Source organism: Gallinula chloropus, assembly GCF_964237585.1.
Source record: "Gallinula chloropus genome assembly, chromosome: 3".
Taxonomy (NCBI): domain Eukaryota; kingdom Metazoa; phylum Chordata; class Aves; order Gruiformes; family Rallidae; genus Gallinula; species Gallinula chloropus.
The window spans coordinates 37,021,262-37,042,514 of record NC_140087.1 but is presented as its reverse complement, the minus strand read 5'-3'; positions in this window follow the sequence as shown (position 1 = coordinate 37,042,514).

The following is a 21,253-nucleotide window of genomic DNA, read 5'->3' as shown; positions in this document are numbered from 1 at the left end:
TCCTCTTTTGAAATGAATACTGAAATGCTTAGTAACTTCAAAGGAAGAGAGATAGGAAAGTCCTGATTCCCTTTGAAATATCATTTCTAGTTGCTTAGATAACTGAAAATTACTGTAGATTATTCACTGGGGTATATACATGTCCATAGCTGTGAACACATTTCAGAGACAGATAGGAAGGTCAGGTTTAAATCTAGCTTGAAAAATAGGTCTATGATGGATTGTTGATATCAAGTAATTGATTTTTAATAAAATTACAAATATGACCATGAATACTTGTTTAGAGGCTAATGTTATTACCAAGGGTTTTTTTTGTAATTTGCTAGACTCCATCATTATGGTTGAACTCTCATTGTCATTTTTCTTGTACAAAAGGAGTGAGAGACTGGCTTCTAGGGAATATGGTGCTATCCAAGGTACAGAACTTGAAGAGATTTGCTTAGGTGCTAAAATTTGCACACTGAGAGTGACCTATGTGACAACCACTTAAACTATAAAAGTTAGAGGCTTGCAAATTTCCTCAGGATTAGTACATTCAGTATTTAAAAGCAGTATTCCTTTCTAGCTCATGATCTTAATAAAGGCACTTTTAACCTGTCCTTGTCACTGGTTAGGCTGATAAGTGTTCCAGCTGGGTGAAGTGAGGAGGTAATTTCATGCAGCTAAATAGACGCTAAAAGTACAGTCAGCATGAGTAGGGAATAATGTGTCACACTTAATGGTGGGCAAACAGCAGTTGTTTACATAGAGCTTATGTTTGGCAAAGCATCTGAAAGGTCAAACATTTCTCCAAACTTTCTGTCCCCAGCAGCAGTTAAAATCGTTGACAGGACATCAAATTAATTAACTAATTGTACTGAGACTAAAATGGAATTCCAGAAAGTCACAGGAAAGGTGAAAAAAAGCTGTGAAAAACACTTTACATGAAAGTCGCCCAAAGGTCTCTGTTTTTCTCTTCACCAGTTCAGGTGTAGGAACAGCCATTGCCTTCTTGCACTATGCTTGGCTGCCTTTAATTTGAATGATATATTTAAAATCACTGTTTTTCTTGACAAATCTTTCCACCAACCCTTTGCGCTGCTACCTAAGAGTACAAGACAGCAGTCTGTCACTTGTTTCAAAAGCAATTAGCAGGCCTCCAGCATCACAGAGCTTTGGGGGAGGAGGTGGACGCTTGGTTAATTTAGACAGATTTACTTGGTATCAAGATATTAAAACAGTGAATAGCAGCAATTAGTCATGACAACTTCCTTTTTTTTTTTGCCAGCAAAAGGGAGATCTTAGGCACCATGGGCCTCCTGAAATGTCCCTGCGTACACTGTGTAAGATATGCTCCCACAGCATAACAAACGACTATATGAAATCTGGTCCTCTGAAAAAAAAATAGCCACTTTGAGAAGTTCCTCTCTTTGCTTTTTAAAAACAAATTGAATATTCAGAAGGTCTTTAAATATAAATTGCTGGTTTCTAGAGTGGGGTTTTTGGGGGAGGGGGGCTGGGCTTTGTCTGTACTGTAATGAAAAAGACCAGTCAGCAGATGGCAATGTTGTACAGCTGTTCCCTCAAGCGACTGCCACATCAGCAAGGGAGGGAAACCTCTGATACTCCCTAACTAGCCATGGGGGAAAATGGAGTGGCCCCTCCAGGTCATTGGAGAGTTGGCCTCCCTGCGTACTCTGGCTGAATGCTTTCATAGGCTTACTGAGTTTCTATTACTATTTGTAACAGCAATTCAACATTTTAAACCTCTCATTTGAAAGGGCAAGCCCATTATCATTTAAGAAGAGCAATCTAATTAAACTAGTGCATTTCCATATTCTTTTAAAAACATGATTTCATAATGCTACATAAGTACAACGTGTTCTTTCCCACACAGATTGCATTTTAAAAAAGATAAGTGGGTCTGATGTATTTGCTTTTGCTGGAATGTTGTGTGACAATTTAACTGATCTGTTACTGCCTTTCCAGGCTGAAACAATGAAAATCAACTCATCGAACACGTTTCTCCAAGGCCAAATAAAAGTAAGTTATTTCCTTGGAACCTACTGTGGTTTAGGCGTTATGCAAACATGAATTACCTTCACCAGGTCTAATCCCAAATCACTGGGAAGCTTCTCTTTTGGCTTCAGCGTGTTGCAAATCAGACATGCTGTGTTGTCAGCTAGAAAGTGGAAAGCTACGGATATATTTCCACCTCCTTTTTTTGTTTGTTTGTTTGTTTGGGTTTTTTTTAACTACTGTGGAGAGCTATCAGGGTACTTTGTTCTAAATATGTAAATCAAACCTGCAAATCCTCCCTGCTTCCAATTTCACTGAAGGCACTGGTATGAGGCAAAAGAACCTGTGGTAGATAACCCTAATAAAAAAAAAAAAAACAACCCATGGAATAGCTCAGCAAGAACAACTTGGATGTACTTCTGTAAAATACAGGGACTAGCAGATGTCTTGAAAGAAGACAAGTAATAGTTTGAATAAAACAGTCTTTTGTTCAGATGATGTACTGCTGCACACTCCGAGTCTGAAGCTCTGCGTTAGTAGCCAACAGAGCATCATTTCACATGTTAGTGAAATGTGAAATGTGAAGTATTTTGCATTCAAAACAAAGTTTTGTCTAGCAGCTCAATCTAAAAGCCGGAAATGGACGTATCTGCGGAAAGACAAACCCAAGTAATTTGTATCAAAGTAATTGGCTTAGCAAAAGCAGTGCTGTGAATACTCTCCCTCGTTTACTCTGTAAGACCCGGTTTTACTGTCTGTTGGGTTTCCCTCAGGGTACAAGAACTGGCAAGAAGTGAGGCTCTATGTCAGCCTCAAAGACGTGTGTAACTTGAGATGTAGTGCTAAATTAAAACTCCTGTCACACAGGAACTACTTGCTATAATTTATGTCAAGGTTAATGGAGTAAAAAGTGTTGGAGTATTTTAAATGCTGATCAGACATGTTGCCAATTAATATCACTGCGGATTTTTTCTCATGTACTGAAGGATATTTCAATGTTTCTCAAAATTTATGCCTTTTTTACAGGAAATTGAAGGAAATATCACAGAAATTTTAGATAAACTGAGAATCCCTCAGGAAAACCAAAGGTGAGTCTGAAATGTTCAAATATCTGTGTCAGTGCGGTTGCACAGAAAGTGTTAAAGTGATGGAAACGCCTGCTGTAACAACTTGCTAGGCCACAGTGAGACAGATTAGTTATTAATAGCAGCTGCATACAAGCACTGGTTGTAGAGCACACACAGTCGGTCGCAGCTGGGAGTCATAATCAGATATTATAGATTTGACTTCAATATGGCCCAGAGTGTTAAATAAGAATAATTAACGATGGGAATTATGCATAGTGTTTGATTAAAAACTGATTACTTCAGTTGTCTATTTAGGTACAGAACAGACACATTATGGTGCTTATTAAAGCCTTGTATGTTTTCTGACAGTGTCCTGCTGATGTTTTATCAGACCTGACATGGAGGAGTTCAATCCCTTATCTGTTCTGACTTTGCTTTCTATTGGCAGCTTTGCAGCTTTGGTAACTTCTTTGTGAAATGGAAATTTTTAATGTTAGGAACTCGCTTGAGATTCCTAGACTTGTTTGTCTTAGGTTTGTTTTTGTTTTCTTTTTTACAAAGGTGTAGGTTATGGGGTTACCTCAAGCATTTGAAGTAGCACATTTTAAGAAGTTAAAGCATGAAGCTTTGGTTATTGATGCTGCCTGTCAGAAGTAAATATTGAATATATTTGTTGCTGTAGTGCTTTCAGTATTTAGATTTAGTCCAAAATTATTTATACTTGCCATGTTTTTAATATTCCAAGGACTCTGGTGAAGAGCCATCCAAGCTGAAACAGCATGGAAGAGAGGCTGCCTCTACTATAGTTTAACCACTTGTAATGCCATGACACACACATACTTAGATTAGTATGGGTTTCAATATGTGTGGCACAGCTTCAGATTGGTTGCAAGTTTGCAGTGCTGCTTACAGGTTTGCTTTTCATGCCTGCAATATAGTTTTGCAAAAGCCAAGCAAAGGCCAGCTGTAACTTGGGCGCCATACAAGTTGAAAAATACCTCTATAAAATGGCTGAAAAATCTAGTTTATTGTCAGAACAGAAAGTAGCTTCATTCATGTGCCCTGCTACTGTCCACAGGCATTTTTGTACCTATATTTTATCCATATAAGAAATTGCGGCACCCAGGCAAATCAGGTAGTGGCAGGCTGTGATCAGTTTAATTCCTGACCTTAGTGCATTTGGGGTCAGCTTTTTGGGTTTCAAAAATTAGGTAGATATTACAGAGATGTCTTATGTTTTTATATTCTCAAAGAAGATTTGAATCTTCGTAAAAAGGAATCCTGAACTCAGATCTTGCAAGATATAAAGATTTTCAATGAACTTTTAGCTTAAAACAGAAAGAATGATGAAATCTAGGAGTCAATGTAATCTTGCAATAAGCTTTGGTTAATGTACTGTTTCTGGCTTTGATAAAATCGCTGAGAATTTTCAACATCAGATTTCACAAGATAATATGTACAGTTAGTGCAGACTCTTGTTGTTGGAGGGTGACAGTGCGAATAGCTCTCAACTCAGGAGCTACTACCTAATGATCTAAGACCACTAATATATGATAATTTAATGAACATGGAAAGTAACCCGCTTTATGGTATGAAGTTTACTGTATATTATGTTGTTAAAATTTCCTGGATGGATGCATTCATTAAGCTTAACGAGGGGAAGGGGAGGAATTGGAAGAGAACAACAGTAAAGCAAAGCATGAAATCTAAATAAACACTCTCCCCACAAACCGCACGGAGAGCACTTACTAGACAATGGCATATATCTGGCCTCCTGCTTAAATTTGCAAGACTAGCTTTGCCAGAGCTGTGTGCTAGTAAATCTGGAAGTTTATGGGCAATTACAAAATTGCATGCAAAATTACATGAATGTGCATTGGTTACTGATAGCTATGTTCCCTTCAGGAACTGAACCTAAGTCTGGATAACTGAGGTGGTAAGAATGACATGAAAGACCTGTATGAATAGGAAAGGCCTTTGATCCTTCCCTTCAAAAAGGTATTGATGGGTCATGGTCTAAGAATGCGTATAATAGGAAACGTGCACACGGATGATAAAACATGATCACACCTGAATCTGCTTAGAAATTACAGAACTGTTCATGAACTTACTGTCCAGTATTTGTTTGATTTTGAAATGAGATTTGCATGACCTGCAGGTCAGGTATAGAATTTACTAGATAAAAGTCAATGTCATTTGACTGACCAAACTTGGAAGAAATCATAGTTCTGTCTGAGAGGACAACAGGATGTATTTTGTGAAAAGTTAAAATTTGGGAACATTATCAATGTGGAATAATTGATCAGCCAAAAAGCTATTAGAAATAAAACATCAAGGTAATTAGTAGTAGATATAGTTGAATACAAGGTTAATTAGACTAATTTGTATGATGTTAATTATTAAAAGTAATCAGCCCTGGGATACTTACAGAGTGCTCTCACTAGATGTCTTAAAAAATGTAACAGAAAGACTCTTACAGTTTTCTTCCAGCAGAGCTTATGTACAGACTTTTTAAAGATTCAGAGTCTTGGGATATTTGCATAATCAGATACTTTATAAAACGAATGTCCAAAGTTCTACCCCTCTTCCCCAGTGTTATGAATTATATTTCTAGAGCTGACATTATTGTCTTTCTCCAGGACAGATCAGGGAGAGTGAAACATTAACAGTAACATGAGATTTCTGAATCAAAGCATATCTTGAGGCATAATTAAAGAAGGGCATCTAATTATCTGAAGTCAAAACTGTATCATCCTTTGCCCTTAATGCACATAACTTTGATGACATTTAATTAGAGGCAAAGCATGGATTAATACTTATTTAATATCTACAGTAGAAGCTTCCCTCAGGTGCTAAGAGATTGTCCAGTGAATTGGGGCACATATCTAGCCTGTGTCTACAGCTACATAAATAATTTATGGCAAACAATTTACTTAGCCAAGTTTCTACTGTTTCTGCAGCAAGAATGTGATTTCTTCAGGCTTAGCAGCTATCTGATAAAAAAACTTTCTATTTTTAATACTCATTTCAGAAATTAAGAATATTCAAAATTGAAAAGTTTGAGCACTATCGTTTGGCTGTAAATGGATTAATTAAGCCACATATTTAATTTTTTTCCTGGTTAGATGATTGTATCCACAGGTCTAGTGGAGGTAGTGAAATTCCTGTTGGGCTTCGCTTTCCATTCTCAGTTACATTGGTTAACTCTCTCAGGACTTTGTAGAAGATGGTTAGAAAACAGAATGTGCTGAAATGTGTTCTTTTTAATGTGAGTAAATATTTACAAGGGACACCCCCCTCCCCCATATTTATTGTCAGGTCTTAACAGCTCTTTCTGATCTGTGCCTCAGTCATTGTAGGAGAGGAAGGCGTCAGGAAAGCAAGCTATGCCATGGAAACAATGACGTTCGCACTCAGCATTATAAAACCTTATGGACCAGTGCCATGGATATAAACCATTTTTACTCTCAGTGCATAATACCAGATCTAATAAAGGTCTCTCTCTTGATCTCTATTCTTTAGGAAGGTGTAGAGGGGAACAGCACATTATACAGCTGCTGCATCCAGTTGAGAACAGGCAGATGGATGGTAGTTTTTTGTCCAGATCCATTCCAACAGATTTCAGTCATCTAGCAAGATCTTAAGGAGAATGATTAATCCTTTGGAATCTCTCTACAAGCAGCCTCAAGTGCCTGAAGTTAGATGAGTTGGTCTTAGTTCCATGGTTCATAATGGGAAGACTCCCCAGTACTGCCTGTGTTTGCACTGGGGTGTTGGCTGTCACTGACTTAAATCTCAGTCTCTGATCAGTGATTCTGTTGGTTGTATGCTATGCTTATTTTAGGGAAGTGTGGGAGCTGATAGAGGGAGTCTTGTTACCTGAAAATGAAGAATGAGCTTCTGCGATTCCAGAAAAAAATAAGGATAATGGAGTAAAGGAAGACAAATATTCACCACTTCAAATGTAGTCTTAAGATATTGAAGTTGTACAAGTGGAATCCAGGCTTGAAAAACTACTGTTAGACCTCAGAATCAGATATTATATTGGAACTTCAAAATCAGAAATATGATTTAATTTTTTGCATGCGTTGTGGATAGCTGTACTGACTGCATAGAGATATTTTCATATAATATTTTTAGCAAATGTCTAATGATAATAATCCTATATTAAATAGCTGTGTTCTATACAGTTTTCAATAGACACCACCCTCATTCTGTCATGGCTCCTTTCCTTATGGGAGCTTCAGAAAGTATTAATTAAACTCTCAGGACAGAACTTGCAAGTGAGTTATTTAAGTAGGTTGAAGCTGCATCTTCTAAAGAAGATACATATATCAGTCAAATCAGTGGTGGTACATACTGGCATATGAACATTGCTTATGTGTGCCTTTGCATGATCCTCAGATTTTCCTTTTCATTTCATCTAACTATGGCTGCAGAATTTTTTCGGGAGTATGATTCGGGTTCAGATCAAATGGGAACATCTGCCTGATTTTGCCAAAAACTTGAAATAACAGGTCAAAAAAAGAACTAGTCCTTAAACTGGAAGGAGTGGTGTTATGATCATATATATATAAATTAACTTTTGCTATGAGGATTGTTTCCATTTATGAAATAATATGAATAAAAATTAGGAAAAAGAAAGATTATACCAGCTGCATAGCTATGTCCATTCTAAAGGGACATCTTATTTTGAGTCATCCAGGATCAACCTGGGGACAATGGAGTTTGCTTTTTTTCATCTTAATAAATAATCAAATGGAAAGGACATGGGAACATTCCTGCTTCACAGCAAGCAAACCCCAGAGATGTCGATGTGTCAAATAGGGTGTGTTTGCATTGATTGGAGGGACGCTCAATCCAAGAGATTTATGGGGCTGTACATTTCATGTTAACCAAGGTATGTAGTTTACTGCTGACAACCTGGGAGAAATCTTTTTTTTAAAACAGAACAAAACAAACTAAACAAGAAACAACCAAACTCACAATTTCTGAAAAGACAAATCCCAACAACCCAGGGGTCTTGGGATTCTTTGGAGTGGTTTAGTATTTGGGAAAATGAAAAGGCTACTTCAGTTATATTTTGCTATTTTTTCAAGAATTGGTTTCATCAAACTTCACAAACAGGTCACTGTAGTAGGTGACATGGCAAGAGATCCAGCTGAAGAGGTTATTTCATGACACTGATTTATTAGGTTTTAGCCTTGTTTTATGTGCAGATCCATAAAAACCTATAGCTCTCAGAAGTAAAACAGCCTTCTTCCTCTGCCTTCCTTCTGGCTCAAGACGCTGTCTAAAACAAAAGGCACATGCAGTGCCAATTCTGTAAGATAGTGCCTGTGGTCTCACAGCATTTTGGTACTTTGCTTGCATTGGACTCCCATGTGATCCATCAATGAGGCATTGCTGTTCTTATCTTAGATATCTATCTTAGACATAGATACCTCAGAGCATGATTCCAGCTTGTCCTAAAAGGTGTATTTAAACTTCCTTTATTATTGTTGTGTTATTATATTTTAATTTTAGCCCTGTAGTGTCTTTATCCTGTGCTCTGAGGAAGAGCACAAGAACAGGAATGATATGGGGAATTAGCAGCTTCTCCCAGCTTCTAGTGAGCCACTTTTTGTTTGAACCTGCCATCTATGCTACTAGAGAGCAGTTAAATATGCCATGATGAAAAGGAAAGAGAGAAAGCCAGTATCATCTCCATAATTTGCTGTCCAAGGATTCATTTGGCTGTAGAAACCTGTAGAATGACATTGTCATGGAGAAATGAGGATAGGATTTTCTATGGATAACGAGAGTAGTTAGAATGATAAGAGTTACTGTTTTAAAGAGAAAAAGAGTTGAAAGTAAGCCAGAATCCCTCAGTAATACCTAATCTGTGGAGTAGGAAGGGAATGTCATATAGCAACATATGGTGCTGCTCGCTCTTGGAGACGGCATTCTGTGGAAAATGCGTTTTGAATGTAGGCCCATGCTGTCAGTTCCCATGTCCTGTTTTAGAGATGGAAAATGAAGACTTGTTGCAATTTGTGATTGCTCAGAAATGTACTCAGTGAGGGAAACTTAAAATACCATATCTACAACTTCTCAACTTCCATATTTAATCTCTCTGCTTGCTTTTTTGGTTTGTTTCTTTGCTTTTTTTGTTTAGAGGCCTTCGGATAATTTTGGTGAAATCAGGACAAGGGAAACTGATTTGAACTTTCTTCCCAGGACAATATATGCATTCACCTCACAATGCAAAGCAGCCACTACCCAAGTCTAATCTGTACTCATGTATGAGTACTTATTAGGATTCTGTGAACAAGAAGGTGAGCTTTGAACTCGCTAATTATTACAGCAGATTTTTAATAATTCTCTTCTTGTAACCCTCAATTTATCTTTATTGCATTTATGAAATAAATGTAGGAGCTCCCAGAAGGTGAATATAATATTATTTTGTGCTCACCTGTCAACAGGGGCTCTGCCAGAAGTTTACAAACATCAATTAAGTTTCACCACACTGTCTTCTGGGAAATAACTTTTCTTACACCCATGTTACAGATGGATAAACAAACAGGAACTAAATAACTTGGCCTGGATCATGTAGCAAATTGGGAATAGAGTTCTTGCTCTATCTCCCAGTCCCTTACTCAGGTCTAACCAGTAAGCATGCTGCCGCTTAGTTTATTTACATTTTGAGACTATTTTTAATGAATTAAGTTGCCATTTCTTTTTCCTCCAAATCATCCAAAACTTGCCAACATTTTATTTTAATAAAGCTTTCACATACTTCAGTTAGTATTTACAGTTCAGGATAATGTTTATCCTCACCTTTGGTGTTGCTTCTAACATTTGTTTATGCTGTTAGCACAGGATGATTTCAAGCAAAGTGCAAATAGATTTTTGTGGTTCTTTTTAAGATGTTCCTTGTGACAACAGTGTCTTTTGGATCAGTTCCTCATGCTCGTATAATAAATTGATGTCTCCAGTTCCTCAATTAATTTTATTTTTCCTTGCTCACAATCCTTTCCATTTTCTAATGTTTTTACAAGTGGTGTTGATAAGGCATGCCCTAGAGTGTGAGGAGCTGTGGGTTTGTTTTTTTTTTTTTTTTCTATTGTGGATTCTAATTCTTATTCACTCAAGTTGGACCAATTACAACTTCTTATTTATTTATTTATTGGTTTTATTTTTCATTATAGAGTGTTTTTTCCTCTACTGTTGGTGTAGCTCCTTTCAACCTAACAGTGATGTATTTAATTGTGGCTGGAAACAGAAAGCTTCTAGTTGTTACAATTGCTATCCTTCCATTTCAGCTCTAGGTAATTAAAATTTTCAATGGGGGTTTTTTAAAGGTCACCTCAGTTCTCCTTTATGTGTGATATTAATTGTAAAGGAAGAAGGACCACTACTACAGTAGTCACTCTATGATACTGGAGCATTTATTTCCATGTGAAAAGTAGGTCACCACTGGAAGTTCCTGGAATTACTGCTCCTGGAGAGAAGCTTGTGCCAAAGAAAACTTGGTATATTATTGTACTGACAATTTCCAAATTTTAGGGACATTCTCTCAGGGGATTTCCATCCTCACTAACCTATGAGATTTAGAAATGCCAACTGGTTCTTTCTGATTTTGGCACTGAGATGTACAATCATTAAAACAGACTGGTAGGTACACTGTGATAATTCTCTTTGTAATAAGCAGCATCATTATTTAGAAATACACTGAGTTATACCTCAAATACTGGCTTAGGGGGGCAGTCAGTGGGGGTCTGTTATTACCCTGAAGTGATGGTTACTGTTATGTTAGTTCTCAAATGAAATCGTCATACGACGCATACGTTAACCCAAGCAGGGTGACAAGTAAGATTAGCAAGGTTACCTGTGTATAAAGGAAAGCCAGTTAATAACATGAAGAAAATCGACATAAGGATTTGGAACTGCCCAGTCTGGCCTTTCGCTTCACAAGGGGCTAACAGTCTGTCAAGCACCACAGGAATCACTAGCTGACTACTTGCCATTTGGGCAAGTGATAATCACATCTAATCATGCCCAGGAGACACCAATGATTCCAAAGCAGATGGGAGCAGCCAGGGGGTGGGAGATCAAAAGATGTCTTTGAAGGAAGAGGTGATGGGAAAAGGAAGACTTGAAAGACAAGATCTGAGGGGTTGGGGGGTGGAAAGCAGAAAGTAGAGAATCCCAAGTCAAATCCTATTCTGTTTAAAAATTTTTGTTTCCTTTGATTGTGCTAAGCAACTAGATGCTGGGACTTGAGCTCTGAACATCTAACAGTCAGTTCCATGTGAACCTTTATTGCTCAATGAAGCAGAAAGTTTTCTTTTCATCTCTTTTTAAATTTTTCTGTAAATCTTGTAAAACTTCTATCTTCAGCATCTGTCAATAAATGGTTTATTTTACATTTACCTTAATTTGGCTTGAGTTTAGTTTGATTTCAGGGTACTGATAAATGCCAAGATCAGTTACTTCTGGGTAGGGAACCTTAAACATGACTGCAGGAATTTATTATTATTTCTCAGTGTCTGGAAAATCTTTTGCTTCTGGTTTCTAAAAGGAATCTTGTCACCTGCCCAGCTGCATGGGCCAGTTTGCAAGCTGATGATAGAGATCTATGTAGAAGCAGCCCCTTTTGGCTAACAACACTAATTAAGTGCAGAGTAACATGACTCTGAAAGAAGTTGGTGGTATCCAACATTTAATTTACAAACAATTTTACAAAATTGTATAAGTGATATTTCCTTTCTTGAAAAAAGGTGGAGGGGAAAGAAGAAAACTCTTCTTATTCTTGGAAAGCATAAGACAAGATTAATGACATCAGCTGGAGAGGATAAACTGAGGAGAGTATTTTTGTTAGAAGTAAGAATGGAAAAATAAGCAAACTGAAGTGAAGGATATAAAATGAAGTATTAAAAGAGAAAGAACACTGTTCTGATGCATTCTGCAAGCAAGAAATCTCTTCCAAACCTGGAAGCAGTTTAGTGGAAGAGAGCCTGAAGCCAAGTATTCAAGTTTAAGGACCTAAGATAGAAATCCCAACCATGGATGCAAGAACAGCAGATATAGAGTCTAAGTGTTATATAGGATATGAACAGTTAGTAAATCCCGTGTATTCTAGACAGTTTTCTTCACTGTAATAGTGAGATAAGGATTTAACAAAGCCACCTTGGACATGGCACTCCTTTTTCCTACTGTGCTTATGGTGTTTATAGTAGTGCTTGTAACACGTATGCTATTTCTAGGATACCAACTTACTACAAAGTGGAAACTTGAGAATCTTTTTCTTTTGCATATGTTTGTACCTTTTATAAAGTGTCTTTAATTAGGTCCCCTTTTACCTATATGGGTAATGTTTTCTACTAGTGAACCCTCAAGGTTTTGGTAGAAGTTTCCGCAGCACTCTTACAATAGAACATCTCTGTCATTAAGTCACAGAAAAGCAGACCTCCTAATTGGATTTAAAGAGATACTGTTGGAACTTTTATTAAACAGAGATATTTCTCTATTAGTAGCATAATTATTATTTTCTTCAGATGTATTATTTTCCTGCACTCTGAAAATCAATTATGTTGGACTGGATGATCTTTTAGGTCTTTTCCAACCTTGATAATTCTGTGATTCTGTGAAATGCCATGTAAATATTATTTTATTCTTGTTCTAATTATAAAATGAGAGATTTTATTGAATAAAGAATGATTTTATAGCCAATGTTATTTGCACTGTGATGAAGATGACTCAGCCTGAGATGGTTATTTTTTTTTCCTTACTTCATTGTATTCTGATACATCAAACTGTCCTTATCCAGCAAGCTCAAACTTGCAAAGATTTAAAACTTAAATAGTGAGTTGGGTGCCTGAATGACAGACATGAGGAGCTGGAAGAGTGCTCATGAAACTTAACTGAGTCCCAACACCTATCTAACCTGTTCTTAAAATCTTTTAAAGATAGAGCATGAACTAGATTCTTACTCTCTATAGTTTGCTTCATCTTTTGTTTCACTTTCCTGACTGTTGGACAGGTAGAACATCTCTCTGAAATGCAACTTGGAGTCTTCTTAGGAGCACATCTTGCTGATTTCTTCTTGAAGCCTTTGAAAAGGAATTTAACTTTTAATGAGGTTTCAGTCATAAAGTTTGATGGAGGGAAAGAAGACTATGTCCTTCACTAAGTGAAACATCATTATAATCATAAAAATGACCAAGGCTTCTGAATACTCAGAACACAAAAGCAACATTTGGCAGTTTGTCTTAAACAGAAACAGAACTTTTACAGTGGCAAAACTCTCACCGCTATGACAGCCAGCAGTACTAGGATTTCATTCTCAAATTTAGTATTGTGGGCCAAATGATGCAGAGGAGACTGGTTATTGCCAGATTCTGCATTATAACACATAAACAGTGAAAAATCTGATGAACGTCTGCTTCCAAAGTAACAAGGCCCACAAAGAGAACTTTGGAGTAAGGAAGACCTTTGTGGGCAGGATCCATTAGAAAGTGGAGAAAGTCTCCTTCAGGGGCTCATTCTGGAATATTATCAACCTATGCTCATTTTGTAATCATGCAGGAAGGGTTTTTCTTATAATTTTTACGTTACATGGTGCTTGACCTTACACATGACTAAACAATGTCATGGATGGTTTTGCAGTTCTGCAGTTCTCTTAGTTTGCTTATGTCATTTATCTTGGAAATTTATCTTGGAAAGATAATTTTCAGGGTGGCAAATTACCATCAGCAGGCAAAAAAAGTCTTACTATACACTACTCCCTTAAAGCAAATGAGCTCAACTCCTTAGAGCTTTGCAAGGTCTGTATATTCCCTGCTAGGTAGCTACTCTACATGACTACAACTCCATCACAATATTGCTTCAAATGAGCAAGTTATTCCCTATTATTAGCTTCTAGGAATGGGATACTTACCTCAAGTCATTAAAAAATCTAAACATGACATACGATCAGAGTGTGGCATACATTTCTTCTATGTTGTTATTCTAGTTAATTAAGATATTATCCAACGTCATCAAATTATTTAACTTAGAACAGTTGGTGTATGCAATCTCTTATTTTTCCAATTAAAAAAAATACAAGTAGTGGGTAGTAGAGGAAAGATATTGTAATTAACATTTAGTTGTCTTAACAACAACAAAAGAAGAACCCAAACATATGATGAAATCAGTCCGTTAGCTAGAGCAAATTTAGAACAGAATATGTAAAGCTTCTTGTGAAAACCTCGTTATTGTTACCACTACATCACAAAAAGTGATGCACTTGTTAGTGTCTGCATTGCGTCATCTGTCTAAGGAGGAGCAGATTCAAGTGTCTAAAATCTTCATCATCCTTATCTCTTTGCTTGTTTTCATAAAGCACAGTATTTTGAGTCAGTTTATTAACTGGGAAATAGTAGACAGGACTAGGAAATACTGCTGTGTGTTCCTCGGGATCCTGTGAAGTACAGCCAGTTCAGGACATCCTTGCCATCGGGGTAACAGCTGGGAGACATCTGGGCGTTTCAAGACCTATAGGTTGGTATGGAAAGGATTGGTGTAGTGCCAGAGGGCTGGGTGGGAGAACAGCTAGTGATTTTATGAAAAACTGAGTGTATGAAAGTAAGTAGTTCAGCTTTTATGAAGCTGTGGATAGAAATCATGTGGTTTAATGGGACCTTTGAGGTCTATGAGTTTAGACCTGCTCCTCCCTTCTTCTCTTTTCCTAGCTTGCCCTTCCCCATTTCTCCCTTCCAGGTTTAAAACTTTTCTGTACAGTCCCTCCTGATACCCACAAACCATTCTTTCTCCATGTAAACATTTGCTTTTACCCTCACACATCCTCTGCTTGTCATTCCATTCCTCCCTATTTCAGGGGTCACACAGGTATCCTGCTATCTTGCTTACTGGCTGGGGCTGCCCATGCCTCCAGCTGGCCCATTGGTCAGGTCTGCTCTAGAAGTTTCCTTCAGAGAAGCTGCAGCTGTGTGAGATAGAAGGGCATCATCATCTGGGGAAGATGGTCACAGAGAGGAAGAGTTGTGTGATTGCCATGCCTGTTTTCTGGTATTAGGCCTGCATAGCATATATTTAAGGTAGTAATAATGTTTCCCCTTGAAGTATATCTGGTAGCTGTGATATTGCTATGAGACAGACCAAGCTGGAGAACATTTTTGTGCAGGAGGTATGCTAATCCTACAAAAACTATGAGGAAAATGTGCAGTTGTCAAGAGTGAGATGCACTAATGAGAACATACTTACCTTGCTGAAGCAATATTAAGTCAAGGTAGATAGCTGCTTTTTGGAAGAGGTAGGCTTTTTATGTTGAACTGGTACACTTGCATGCTCTACTGTTTTAAAAAGAGTATTCATGCTTAAGCCTGATTTATTTTTTTAAGTGAAGCTAGGGGTAGGGAGACAAATTCAAACCTAAATAAGGATCCAAAAACATTCTGAAACCTTTTTAAACTAGCTATTATTCAGGTACCAAAGTATTACTGAGATTTTAATTAGAGATGTTATAAAGGTAATGGGGATGCGAAGAAACAAGTTAGAAATGGAAAACACATACAGATAAGATGTGATGTGCTTCAGTCTGCATAATGGAAGAAGGGTGGCAGCTAATAGTATAAGCAGAAGAGTAAATGAGAAGCCTTCATCTTATATGGATGTCAGAAGCTGTTTGCAAAAAGCAGGAAAACCTATTTTTTCTCTTTGGGAATTGTTTTTAAGTATTCAGAACTCTTTGGTGGTGGGTTCTGTGAATCTTTTCGGCAGTGGTGTCAGAAGGCACCATTTTACAGTTGTGTATGTTGTGCTGAGTTTGGAGGGCAGGGGTTTGAACCCCCTTGGTCAGAATTGTAGCTCTGTACTGGAGTTCTCCAAAGCTTTCAAGATGTCTTTCCTGTGCATCATCTTGTGATTTTGTTTTAAGAGACAGCACCTCCTATGTTCCTTTGGCTATGGGGCAAGAATGTGTGCAGGAGGGGTCACAATGTATTGCTTTTGGCTTATTTGTAGTATTCCTGCAGGGTACCTTCTTTTAGGATTTCTGTGTGGTTGCCAAACAGCCCAGAAGCCTCCTAAAGCAGCCTCCCAGTTTTGCTCTGGGCTGTTTGTTTCAATGGAGCAGGTAATATTTTTAGTAAGTGTTTCAAGGTGAAGTTATGAATAACATGGGGTAGAATTGGATCTCCAGGAAAAATCAACTCTTAAAAGTTTTTGTGTGGTCTGGGTGGTTGTCTAGAACCTGCAAATGACTGATTTCAGTCTCTCATCTGCAGAGATGCTCAGGAGATCTCTTCTGGGAGAAAGGTTGGTGCTGAGGTATTGCTTTCTATCTCTGGGTGTGTGAAATTAAGGATTTCCTGGTTGCTTCTATGAAAAGGCAACAGCAATTTTTATAAACCATGACTATTTCACTTGCTTACCTAACAATTTGGAATTAAAGCTTAGTTTGAGGCGATAGAACAATACTTTTCTGTATATATGACTTAATATTACTGCTGGATGGAGAATTGCAAATGTTTTATTCATGGTTTTTATAAGACAAATTCCTGTGTCTTTGCAGTCAGCCTTGCTAAACGTTGCATTTTGTTACAATTTCTTAGTTGAGGCAACAAAACACAGGCCTTCTAACCACTAGTATGCTTTATTTTTGAATCTCAGATACCTGCTCTGAACAAAGCAGTAAAGACACCTGAACTTTTTTTCCCCCCTGCAGATGAATGCTCTAGATTATAGGTTATTCTGCCTCACTGCTTTTGTAGGACTTTTTTCTTGTGATTATTTTTTCTTTTCTGTTTTGGAATGCTTCCACTTTGGATATAATACTGAAATATTGTTGGGTGTGAAGAGCAAGAACCCATGTTTCAATTCTCAGCTGAGTGTCCCAATGACTAGTTATTTACTCCTGTCTTCCGCATCTGGTGAACATTTCAATGTGTTATCTAAGAGGAGCAGAGTGCATGGGAGAGAGCACTGCAATGGCTTCAACGTGCTCCTGTGCTGAATGTGATGCACCTGTATCCAGGCAACTTCACCTCAGCCTGTAGATGTTGAGCTCCTTTTAGCTAAAAGGTGGACAATACCCTGGGTGATTCCCCACACGTGTCTTGGTGTGTTACATATGCCTGTTGGGTTGGGTTTCTCAGGTGTGTGAAGACCTATTTTGTGAGTTTCTTGTAAGTAGTTAAGCAGTTGCTTGTGCAAGGTGACGGTGCCATTGGCTTGTGGGGTAGCACATTTTCATTCATGAATTTCTAGAAACTTCTGGTGTCCTAGCTACAAAAGTGGATTATTGAGAATTTTTTACTACTTTCTCATATTGCCCAAATGGCACCTTTGCCATCCAGGTGTGGCTTGGTGTTTCCTCAAGGCTGCAGAGCAGCTGCAGCAACAATGTGTACTGTTGGGAACTATGCTTCAAGGTTGGAGCAAACCGGCTGCTAACCTCAGCGGTATATTTCTTTGCTTATAATCTTGTGGACAGTAAGAAAATAGGAGGAAGAATAGTAGGGCAGGCACGTCAAAATAGAATTTGGATAATAGTAATGCACTTTAAAACTCTTTAGAAAAATGTAGGGCTACAAGAGCGTCTAGATAATCTTGTTTAATTTGTGCATTCCAGACAATGAAACTATGCTGATTCCTGCAATGTGAGTTAAGCTAAACTTCCTCATCGCTCAGAAATCGAAGATACTAGCATGGCCCAGGCCTAGTTGGTAGCAATCAAGGTACTTCGTGCTGAAAACCACTTTGATGTAATGAGCTTGCTTAGTATGCAATTAACACAACTCAGTGGATAAATTCTATCTCGTCAACTAAAAAAATGTAGAAAACCACCATATTTCCTCCTGATCTTACCTTTGTGGAGGCTTTATCATTGCTATTTTAATCTCTTTCACTTTGCATCAAAAGAGACCGGGGAGCACACAAATTGCCAACAGTGGTACTGCTGCTGTAACTGTTGTAGTTGGGTTTGGAAGGGCATGTCAGTCTGTGTGCTAAGAGGATTTTCTGTAAGAATTATCCTATTGCTTCAGATTATTTTTTTTCCTATGAAAACTGTGTACTATGGTGGTATGGTTATTTAATAATTGTGCATGTAAATTAGGTTGATTAGTCCTTCCTGGAGGGAAAAAACCCTATGCAGTGCAGTTTTTCTGGCTTAGATGGACAAGTTTCTGTATATTTGTCTGATGTGTTTCTATGCACAGAGACAAAGGGCTATTAAACAATATACTATCACTGTTAAATATCCAAAATAATTTATGTCTTAATGTGTGCGTGTGTTGTGCTTATCATAATTCAGTGTGAACTTGAAAGACGCCTTATATAATTTGAAATGCATCCATACTGTTATCTTAAAAAATGATGCTCTTTCCTGCAAAGTCAAAGTATATTTGAATATAAGGGCACTTACAGCATATTTATGTCATCTTGGGGCAACCACGGGGAGAACTTCTAAGGCTGTGAAGCCTAGGAAACCAGCCACCATCCATAATTGCAGACTTTTGTTATTAACCCCTATGACCAGAGTACTACTGGATATGGTATGAGACACATAAAGTATTTATTGAAAAATAATCAAAATGCATTCCCCAGTCGAATTTTTACCTGCAGTTTCACAGACTGATTCTGTGAAACAAAGGAATGGAAAGAGCAGACTGCTGGAATTACTAGCCACAGGGAGAGGAATGACACCCTCCTCCCCCAAAAAACCCCCGCAACCAACAAAAACAAAGAACCCACAAAACAACAACAACAAAACTCTATAAACTTGTTCCTGCCTGCAGAACTTCCCCAGAATTGAAGCCTGGAACTAGGATGAAATTATGTTTTGTTATGGTGGCGTTCGTGTATTTGTCTCAGATAATTGTCACATTTGTATTGTATAGACAGCTGAATGCAACCTGCTGTTACATCTAGCTTCAGATGAAGTATTTGCAGTGGCACATGAAGCTAGGCAAAATTCTGTTTCTGACACTTGTGGAAGTAAGCCTCCAATGTAGTTAATTGCAGCAAACATCTTTACCACCTGATACTAAATTGCATGATGAGGCTACAGAGCAGTGGGGGTAAGAGAAGCAATAGTGCTATGGCTGTGAGAGATAATACAGGTATTTTGATTGGTATTATTATAAGAATTGAGTGTAATCTTCACTTATCTGAAGAGGATGGCTATACACTCAATACTGATGCTGCCCAGGCTGCAGGTGCTGCTCTGTGACAGGTGGCTGGGACACAGCCCGCCTCCAGCCCTTCCTTGGGCCAGGTCACTGGTGTCAGGCATCTCAGACAGCAAACTAGAGATGTTGTCAATGCAGCCATGTTGGAGGCCTAACATGGAGATGCTCTTAATCCCACCACCAGAGCCCCCTGACCCTTCTTGAGCTCTGTCAGGTTGAAGCTGTCAGTGCAGCAGGCAGGAGAGGAGCAGGTTGGGATGGGAGTGGTCTCAGCACCAGCACCTCTTGCAGCCCCTGCTCCTGCAGCAGGCAGGGTAGCTGGGGCACTTCCAGGGAGCTAGTTTTAAGTAGGAATTCAGTGGTGTTCAAGCATTATCACGGCAGTTTTCACTGGGGTAATCTTGATTTTTCTTTTTTCCTGAGACCTGACAACTAGCTTGAATGATTTCCTTCCAGTCCCTCCCCTAGCCCACCAGTGTTGTTACAAAACCCAGGGATGTTTTCTACGAGAGAGAAATTTTATTTTGTCTGTGTGCTAGACCTAAGTAAATTTTTTTTTTTTTTAAACTGGGTTTTACTCAGCTACTTGTTGGTGTGTGAAAATTGTGTGCTCTTAGGGCAAACCTTCAGGCTTTCTCCAGGGGAAAAAAGCCAAAACCCAAACAAAACAAATACCACATCCTGCCCCACAAGCCCTTGTTAAAAATTCAAGTTGTCAGCTAGAATGTTTCTATTTGGCTGTCCAGCAACGATGTGACAGGAAGCTGTTATTTTGTTTCTCATTCACTTTTTCTCCAGTGTTCCCAACAGTATTAAGATCCCACTCTTCACGAAGGTCATATACTTGGGAAATGTGGAAATGGCAGGACATGCTGGGAACTGAGGCATTCTGGCCAAGGAGCACAGTTATCTGCTGAGGATACCCCCTAAGGCACTTAATTAAAACTCCCAGCAGGCAACATCTGCATGAAAACAATTTTCTTTTTTTTGGTGCAGACTGGAAATTTCAGCTTTACTGATGTATTTTATCCCCCCCCTGCCCTTGGTAAAAGTCTATTCTCTAGTGTATCTGTAAACAGACCCCATGGATTCCATTACAAACTTGCAAATTTCCTTTATAAATAATGTCACCGCAGTGTTCTCACCATGTCTAACAGAGAGAGAAGTGCCAGGACCGTAATGGCGATCACTTGTGCGTGCACACATGCTTTAGCAGCTTAAGGGCAAATAGCTTGTGTCATTGGAATAAGTAGCATGTAGCAGTAGTGGCCTAGTTCCTGAGTGGAGATACTGTGCAATGTTTCTTTGGCTGCTAGTTTAAAGGTATTATGGGGGAGGGAGGGGGAGAGCTTCACAGGAAGAAAAAATAGTAAATTGAGTTTGGACTATTATGATCCCAACTGCAGGTCTAAGGTACCATTCACAAGCTATGGCTGCTTTTCCTGTTCTCTCCTGGTATCCCTGCCCTTAGCAGTCCTTATGATTGACCTGGGAGTGAGCACAGTCAAAATTTTTTTCAGTTCTTTCCTGCACTCTTCTTTAAACTCAACGGGGATTTTTAATATTGATAATGTGAGTCGGAGAAGACAGTGTTCTAAAGCCTGGGGTGGATGATTATATTTGCTGAAAATGAAGCTCAAAATGATAAGAAAGACTCATTCAAGTAGCAGAAATATTTTCAAGGTGTCTCTCATGTCACAGGTGGTATAGCCTGCTATTTGAGGTTCCTAAGCACAGTTTTCGTACAGGTTGCAATAAATCACACACATATGGTGACAAGGGAGAAAGAGAGAAAAGTAAGGTCACTAAAGCAGGGAAACATAGATGCCTCAAAAGGAAAATACTACGGTAGGCATGGAATTCCCTTGGGATGGGAAGAAAGAGGAGAAGTTTTTATCTGCTGCTTCCTACTGTATGGACATATTTGAACAGAAATGGGTAAGGTTGAAAGCATTTTTAGTCAAAATATTAACAATTACAGAAGACCCTGATGGAAAGTATGAAAAACACCTA